Source organism: Rhinoraja longicauda, unplaced genomic scaffold, assembly GCF_053455715.1.
Source record: "Rhinoraja longicauda isolate Sanriku21f unplaced genomic scaffold, sRhiLon1.1 Scf002181, whole genome shotgun sequence".
NCBI classification, from domain to species: Eukaryota; Metazoa; Chordata; class Chondrichthyes; order Rajiformes; family Arhynchobatidae; genus Rhinoraja; species Rhinoraja longicauda.
The window spans coordinates 1,947-9,993 of record NW_027603395.1 but is presented as its reverse complement, the minus strand read 5'-3'; the positions used below and the strand labels follow the sequence as shown (position 1 = coordinate 9,993).

Genomic DNA, 8,047 nt, shown 5'->3' with positions numbered 1-8,047 from the left:
TCCACCTGCTCCATCGATCCAATGCTCAGCTGGATAGGCCGGGCAGCATTGTGAGAGTCATGTTTTTTGACTTCGCCAGTGCTTTTAACACCATCCAGCCTGCACAGCTAGGGAGCAAACTGACGAAGATGTGGGTGGATGCCCCATTGGTGTCCTGGATCACCAACTACCTGACTGGATGACCACAGTATGTCAGGCTACAGAACTGTGTCTCAGACATGGCATTGAGCAACACAGGGCCCCACAAGGGATGGCCTTTCTCCCTTCCTGTTCACCATCTACACCTTGGACCACAGATATAATCCGGACTCCTGCCACTTTCAGAAGGTTTCGTATGTCTCTGCAATTGTGGGCTGCATCAGTGAGGGGAGGGAAGCTGAATACAGAGGTGTAGTCAACGACTGTTGAATGGTCTGGGTGGAATCACCTGCGGCTCAACACCGACAAGACTAAGGAGTTAGTGGTGGACTTTAAGAGGAGAGGAATACCCCTGTCCCCTGTCTCCATCAATAATGTGGATGTGCAGTTTAGCGGGGAGTACAAATACCTTGGAGTGTACCTGGACAGTAAACTGGACTGGTCCAGGAATGCTGAGGCCCTGTACAAGAAGGGACCAAGCCAGCTGTACTGTTTGAGAAGGCTCTGCTCCTTCAATGTCTGCAGTAAGATGCTGCAGATGTTCTACCAATCGGTGGTAGCCGGTGCCATCTTCTTCACTGCCGTGTGCTGGGGCAGCAGGGCGAAGGTCGCGGACACCAATAGGATCAACAAACTCATCAGGAAGGCTGGCTCTGCCCTGGGGGTGGAGTTGGATTCATGGGAGGTGGTCTTGGAGGGGAGGATGCTCCTCAAACTGTGGAGCATCCTGGACAATACAGCTCACCCCCTCCATGACACACTGGCCATCCTGAGGGGCACCTTCAGCAACAGACTGGTTGCACCAAGATGCAGCACTGAACGCCACAGGAGATCCTTCTTCCCTGTGGCTGTCAATCAATCTGTACAACTCCTCCCCCTTCTGTCGTGGGGTCGACTGAGACTGACTAAACCCCCCCCTCCCCAATCTTTGCACATCCCCAAACATTTCCACTCATCACTTTAATTTCATGTTTCATGTATTTTGTGTTTTATGACTGTTGGCAGATCAATTTCCCTCCTGGGATAAATAAAGTTCTATTGTATCGTATCAGACCACCACTTTTTGTAACTTCCTATGTTCCTGGGTGTTTGAGTTACAGGACCAGGCAGTGATGCCATCAGTCAACATTGACACGTTACCCATGAGAAAGAACATTGGTTCCAGATGTCCACCAGTTTCCTCCCTCACTGCCAGACATAAACAGTTTCAATGGCTGGTGGTAACAACTGTGTATCTGAAACCAATGGCTAAAACAGAACTTTATTCACTACTGCTAGAAAAAAAACAAGATTATTACATTACCCAAGGTATTGGAAGCGAAGTTTGCCTTTTGTTGGTGATGCAAATTCCGGGCAGATGCTAATGTGTAATTTTCCATGATTTCCAGGAAATTGGAAACCAACTTGGAGAATTCTGTTGAACGTGCGTTGCAAAGCTTTGACAAACTCATGGTGAAAACCTCAGCAAATGAATGAATATCCTGTTGAGATAGAGATAGTGCCTTTATCACCACTTGATCAACCTTCAAGCATCTGTGAACATGCACTTTATCCATTCCTCTGCACCATATCCTTCAATTTATTGCATATTCTCTTACTCATTTGTAATCATCTCCCTCCTTCCATCCAATGTACAAGCATAGAAACGCTGGTCAGTGTGGACTTGGCAGGCTGGACCAGTTTCCACACTGTATCTCTAAAGTCTAAAATAACAGGCACTTTGGCCCAATTTGTTCATGTTGACCAATATGCCCCATCTAAGCTCGTCCCATTAATGTACATTTGACCCTTTCCAGTCTGTGTACCAATCCAAATGTCTTTTAAATGTTGTTATTGCGCCTCTCTCAATTATTTCCTCTCACAGCTTATTCTATATATGTATCACCCCCTATATATGAAGATGTTGCCCCTCAGGTTCCTATTAAATTTTTTCCCTCTCATCATGGTTCTCTAGTTCTTAATTCCTCAGCCCTGGGGAGAAAGAACTGTGTGCATTCACCTTATCTATATCCCTGATGATTTTATACACCTCTGTAAGATTACCTCTCAGTCTCCCACACTCCCTGCCTGCCCAATCTCCCCCTACAGCACACGCCCTCAATTTCTAGCAACATCTGCAGAGACCACTCCCTCCACAATCCTTGGTTTCCTCATCCCGTCCCACCTAAACCGCACCATCCTCAGGTACATTCCCCTGCAACCGCACGAGATGTAACACTTGGCCTATACCTCCTCGCTCACCTCCATTCAAGGATACCAGCTGTGCTTTCAGGTGAGTTGCATCCCCTCTAAACTCATCTACTGCATTCAGCATTACATTACAGGTGTCCAGCGAGACCAGGTGTAGACAAAGTGATTATTTCGCTGAACACCTTCACTCGGTCTGCCAAGACCGACTGGATCTCCCAGCTGTTAACCATTTTAACTCCACTTCCCATTCTTGTACCAGCCTTTCTGTCCTGGGCCTCCTGCATTGTCAGAATAAGGCCACACTCAAACTGGAGGAACAACACTTCAAATTCTGCTTGGGTAGTTTGGAACTCAACAGTAAAAACATTGAATTCTCCAATTCATAGTAACAACCCAAATGATTTTTTCTTCCTCCCACCTTTCCTGACCCCAGTACGCACCTGTGAAAAACATGAGCTTACCACAACAGATGAACTCTTTGGGCAAAGATTGATCAAATCTGTGAAGAGAACAGAAAATAGTTGAAAAAAGACCCAAAATGCTGGAATAACTCAGCAGGTCAGGCACTACCCTGGAGAATTTAGACAGGAGACATTTTGGGTTGGGACCCATCTTCGGACCGATTGTATGGGGGGGGGGGGGCAAACAAAACTGGAAGGAAGATGGGACAGGACAAAGCATGGTTGGCGATGGGTGAACACACGCTAAGGGCTTTTGATGGGCAAATGGTTGGACAAAAGAGGGGGCAGGGAAGGAATAGGTACAAGGCCAGGTGGGGCCCAGTGGAATCCCCTCCCCTCTCACCCCCAGACTACCCTCTTTCTTCCCTCCGCTGCCCTGAGCCACAACTGGCCGTGCACCAATTACTCCCCTGCCCCTCCCCCGACATTTCATCCTCCGGATTCTTAAATCGCAACTCTTTAATCCTTTTGTCCCACAGCCTGTGTGTTTTCATCTCTGGCCTTTGTCCACCCATCTGCCTATCAACCCTCCCTCGCTTGTGCTTATCTACTACCTGCCCCTCCTCTCTTCCAGTTTTCATCTCCCCACCTTACTAACAGACTGAAGAAGGGTCCCAACCAGAAATGTCACCTATGCATATTCTGCAGGGATGCTGCCTGACCCTCTGAGTTACTCCTGCATTTTGTGTCATTTTTTGGTAAACTAGCATCTGTAGTTCTTTGTTTCAACAAGAAGACAGCTGCAGCAGCTATCAGGAGGATATGTAGTTATAAAGGACCGTCCACCATCACCATCTGCTTCCGGTAAGCATACCAGCATTGTGAGCAATTTTGTGCACCATATCTGAGGAAGAATGTGCTGGCCTTGGAGAGGGTCCAGAGGAGGTTACAAGAATGATCCCAGGAATAAGTGGATTAACATATGATGAGCGTTTGACAGCACTGGGCCTGAACTTGCTGGAGTTTAGAAGAATGAGAGGTGACCTCATTGAAACAAACCGAATAGTGAAAGGCTTGGATAGAGTGGATGTGGAGAGGATGTTTGCACTGGTGGGAAAGTCTAGGACTAGAGGTCATCGCCTCAGAATTAAAGGACGTTCCTTTAGGAAGGAGATGAGAAGGAATTTCTTTAGTCAGAGGGTGGTGAATCAGTGGATTTTTTAGCCACAGAAGGCTGTGGAGGCTGTCAATGGATACCTTTAAAGCAGATATAGATAGATTCTTGATTAGCACGGGTGTCAGGGATTATGGGGAGAAGGCAGGAGAATGGGGTTTGGAGAGAGAGATAGAACAGCCAAGATTGAATGGCGTAGTAGATTGCAGATGGGCCAAATGACCTAATTGTGCTCCTATTACTTATGACCTCTTGACCTTACTTTCATGCAACCTTTATCTTTACATTTAACAGAAAAGTGCTGCTGCCCGACAGCAGCCAATCACCCAGGGAGGGTCCTGACCATTGAAGATTGTGGAGTTTGCACCTTTCCCCTCTACCCACGTGGTCTCCTCTCAGGACTCCATTTCTCCTCCCTTTGAGAAGGGTTCCACATGGTTAGGCTGCTTTGGAAGGTGAGATTGTCTGGGTTCCTGGGAGAACTACCCAACTGGATACAGAGTATGCTTCATGAAAGGAAGCAGATTGTGGTGGTGGAAGATTGTTTATCAGACTAAAGGCCTGTGGCTAGTAGTGTGCCACAATGTGCTGTGCCCATTGCTATTTGTGTTTTTCCCAACAATGTGGATAGAATGTACAAAGTATGATTAGTAAGCTTGCAGAGGACACAAAAGTAGGTAGAACTGTGGACGGTGAAGATTCCTATCAAAAATTGCAGCAGGTTTTTGATCAGCTGGACAAGTGGGCTGATAAATGGCTGATGGAGAGGAGTTGCACTTTGAGAAAAATGTTCCCAATGTTGGGGAATTCCAGAACCAGGGGCCACAATCTACGAATAAAGGGGAGGCCATTTAAAACTGAGATGAGAAAAAAAAAATCACCCAGAGAGTTGTGAATTTGTGGAATTCTCTGCCACAGAAGAGAGGCCAATTCACTGGATGAATTTAAAAGAGTGTTAGATAGAGCTCTAGGGGCTAGTGGAATCAAGGAATATGGGGAGAAGGCAGGCACGGGTTACTGATTGTGGATGATCAGCCATGATCACAATGAAAGGCAGTGCTGGCTCAAAGGGCCAAATGGCCTCCTCCTGCACCTATTTTTCAGTGTTTCTTGAGCAGGCCCTTCACAGTGAATCCTCAGACAATGGCAAGCACTGAAGAGCTGAGGGATGAAGGTTACAGGTACATTGTCCCCTGAAAGTGGAGTCACAGGTAGTTAGGGTGATGAAGAAAGGGTTTGGTACATTTGCCTCCATCAGTCAGAGTATTGAGCACCAAAGTTGGGATGTTATGTTATAGTTGTACAAACTGTTTGTGAAGCCACATTTGGAGCAGTGCGTTCAGGTTTGCTCACCTTGCTATCAGATGGATGTTATTGGGTTGGAAAGAGTGCAGAGAAGATTTGTATCTTCAGAAGATCAGAAGAGCAGCCGCGGTGGTGCAGCGGTAGAGTTGCTGCCTTACAGAGCTTGCAGCGCCGGAGACCAGGGTTTGATCCCAACTATGGCTGCTGTCAGTATGGAGTTTGTATCTTCTCCACGTGACTGCAAGGGTTTTCCCAGAGATCTTCGGTTTCCTCCCACAATTTGTAACCTACAGATTCGTAGGTTAATTGGCTTGGTGTGTGTGCAGATTTCCCCTGGTGTGTGTAGGATAGTGTTAATGTGTGGGGATCGCTGGTCAGTGTGGACTCAGTGGGCCGAAGGGCCTGTTTCAGTGCTGTATCTGTAAACTAACAAAACTGAAAGAGCTGTAGGGAGAGATTAATTCTTTATTCTTGGAGTGCAGTAGGCTGAGGCGTGATCTTATGGATGGATATAAAATCATGAGGGGGATAGATCGGGCGCAGGCACTGTCTTTTACCCAGAATAGGGAATCCAGAATCAAAGGACATCGGTTTAAAGTAGTAAGGGAAAGATTTAATGGGAACCTTCGGGGCAATTGTTTCCACACAGATGGGGGTGTGTATATGGAACAATCAGCCAGAGTAGGTAATTGAGGTACATACTCCAACAACATTTAAAATGCATTTGCACAGGTATGGGAGAGGAAAGGTTTACAGGGATATGGGCCTAACGTGGGCAGGTGGCCCGCCACTAGATGGGGCATTTTGATCAGCATAATAAAGTTGGGCCGAAGGGCTTCTTTTACTGCTGTAAAACTCACACATCCCAAAAATATGAGGATTGGTAGGTTAATTGTCAAATGTAAATTCCTGCGTGAGGTCTATAGATTTGCAGAGAAGCACAGACTAGGAACAGGCCCTTTGTCCAAACTCATGCATAACTCAGCCAGGAGAGGCCACAGCTAGTGGCTCTCCCCCTCTCACACAGCTCTGCTGCTCTGAACCCTGTCGGGGAGAAGAGGCTCTCAGGGGCAGCAGCAGCAGCCAGGTCAGTGGTACCAGTGTCTGGCTCTGTGTAAAGCAGGGTAGGGCAAAGACCAGGAGAGCAATAGTGAGACGGGACTCTCCAGTTAGAGGCACAGACTGGTGTTTCTGTGGCTGTGAACCACGGTCACGGATGTCTGAGTGGGCACAGATTATTCTGAACGAAAGGGTGAGCAGCCAGGTCCACAGTGGTACCGACAACATCGGTGGGGAGGCAGATGAGGTCCTGCCAGGTCTCCTGGGGAGTCAGGTGGTAAATTGAATGAATCTCTGGATTAGACACTGTGCTGTCGAGCCAGGCAAGCAATGAGAAGATGGCTGGGATAGATGTGTGGTGAAGGGGCAGGTGCAGTGGGGAGGGCTTCACATACATGGACCATTGGGCTCACTTCCAGGAGAGTGACCTGTACAAGAGGGACAGGTTACAGCTGAACGGGAGGGTCACCAGTATCCTGGTGGAGAGATTTGCTCGGGCTACTTGGGAAGATTTAGACAAGTATGATACTAGGATAAGACCCAAACCAATCGTGTGGCCGAGAAGCAAATAGAGCCTAATATAGATGTTGAGATATGTGAGGCAGTGGAAATTTGTTTAGCTTAATATGGTGTTGAACATTGTGTGAGAAGGCCCTGTTCCTGTGCTGTACTATTGTATGCTCTGTGTTTTGTGAAAATTACTAATAAATTCTATATGATCTAATTACTCCCACTTCAGTACATTGTCTCAGTAGCTGTGTAATTTGTTTTGTTCTACAGTAATGTCGGAACAATATGAAACCAACTGACAATAAGGCTGGTCCTTTGTGAATTCTCCACATGTTGTGCAACTTCAATTATTTACTGGTAGAGAGGCGGAAGGTTAGGATTAGCAACCTCACAGAAGTCTGAAGAAGGGTCCTGACCCAAAATGTCATCTTTCCATGTTTTTCGGAGATACTGCCTGACCCACTGAGTTACTGCAACACTTTATGTCCATTTTTGTGAACCAGATCCTTGTTTCTACCGAAGTTGTTACCATGACACTTAATGCCTCCAGTGTTGAGGATAAATCTGTCCTTACCGGTGCACTGATAACTTCCCAGAGTGTTGACACACGTTGCAGCTGGACCACAGATGTTTGGGTTGTTCTCACACTCATTGACATCTGGAGTGAAAACAAAATCTTAAAATGTGGCTGAAAACCTTTGTGCACTGATGGTCTCTCACACTCTCTTGTCTGTCCCTGACGTGAATTGCTGTGACATCTATCACCATGTCACGAGCATCATCTGGAGCAATGATGCTCAGATAACACAAACAATATTCAGTGCCCGAAGTAACGGAGGTGCTGGGAGATGACACAAATGGCACAGACGGTGGCTCATAGAACAGTACATGATGCAAGTTAAACAAATGGCCTCTGCCTGTAGGTGATACGTATCCCTGCATGTACATGTGCCTATCTAAAAGCCCCTTAATTATCACTATCGTATCAGCCTCCACTACTACCTCAGGCAGCATGTTCCAGGCACTCACCACTCTCTGTGTAAAAAACTTGCCCCGCACATCTACTGTGAATATTGCTGCTCTCACCTTCAAATGATGCCTCTACTCTTTGACATTTTCACCAACAACCTGTCCTGGACCAAGTACATTGAATCAATGACAAGAGAGCACAACATTGTCCCCATTTCCTCAGGACACTGAGGAGATTCAGCAATAACTCTCAGCAACTTCAAGAGATGTGGATGTAGCACAGTCCATCACACAGAGCAGC

At 46.8% G+C, this 8,047-nt stretch overlaps 1 long non-coding RNA gene across 1 annotated transcript; it reads right to left on the bottom strand.

Annotated features, from left to right (window-relative positions):
• Positions 1–1,599: 1,599 nt before the first annotated feature.
• LOC144591829 (uncharacterized) lies at positions 1,600–7,437 on the bottom strand. The gene is made up of 3 exons (XR_013547029.1): positions 7,352–7,437; positions 2,790–2,827; positions 1,600–1,619 (listed from the first exon to the last, which is right to left on the bottom strand). It is a non-coding gene; the product is annotated as an uncharacterized LOC144591829 (long non-coding RNA).
• Positions 7,438–8,047: the final 610 nt, after the last annotated feature.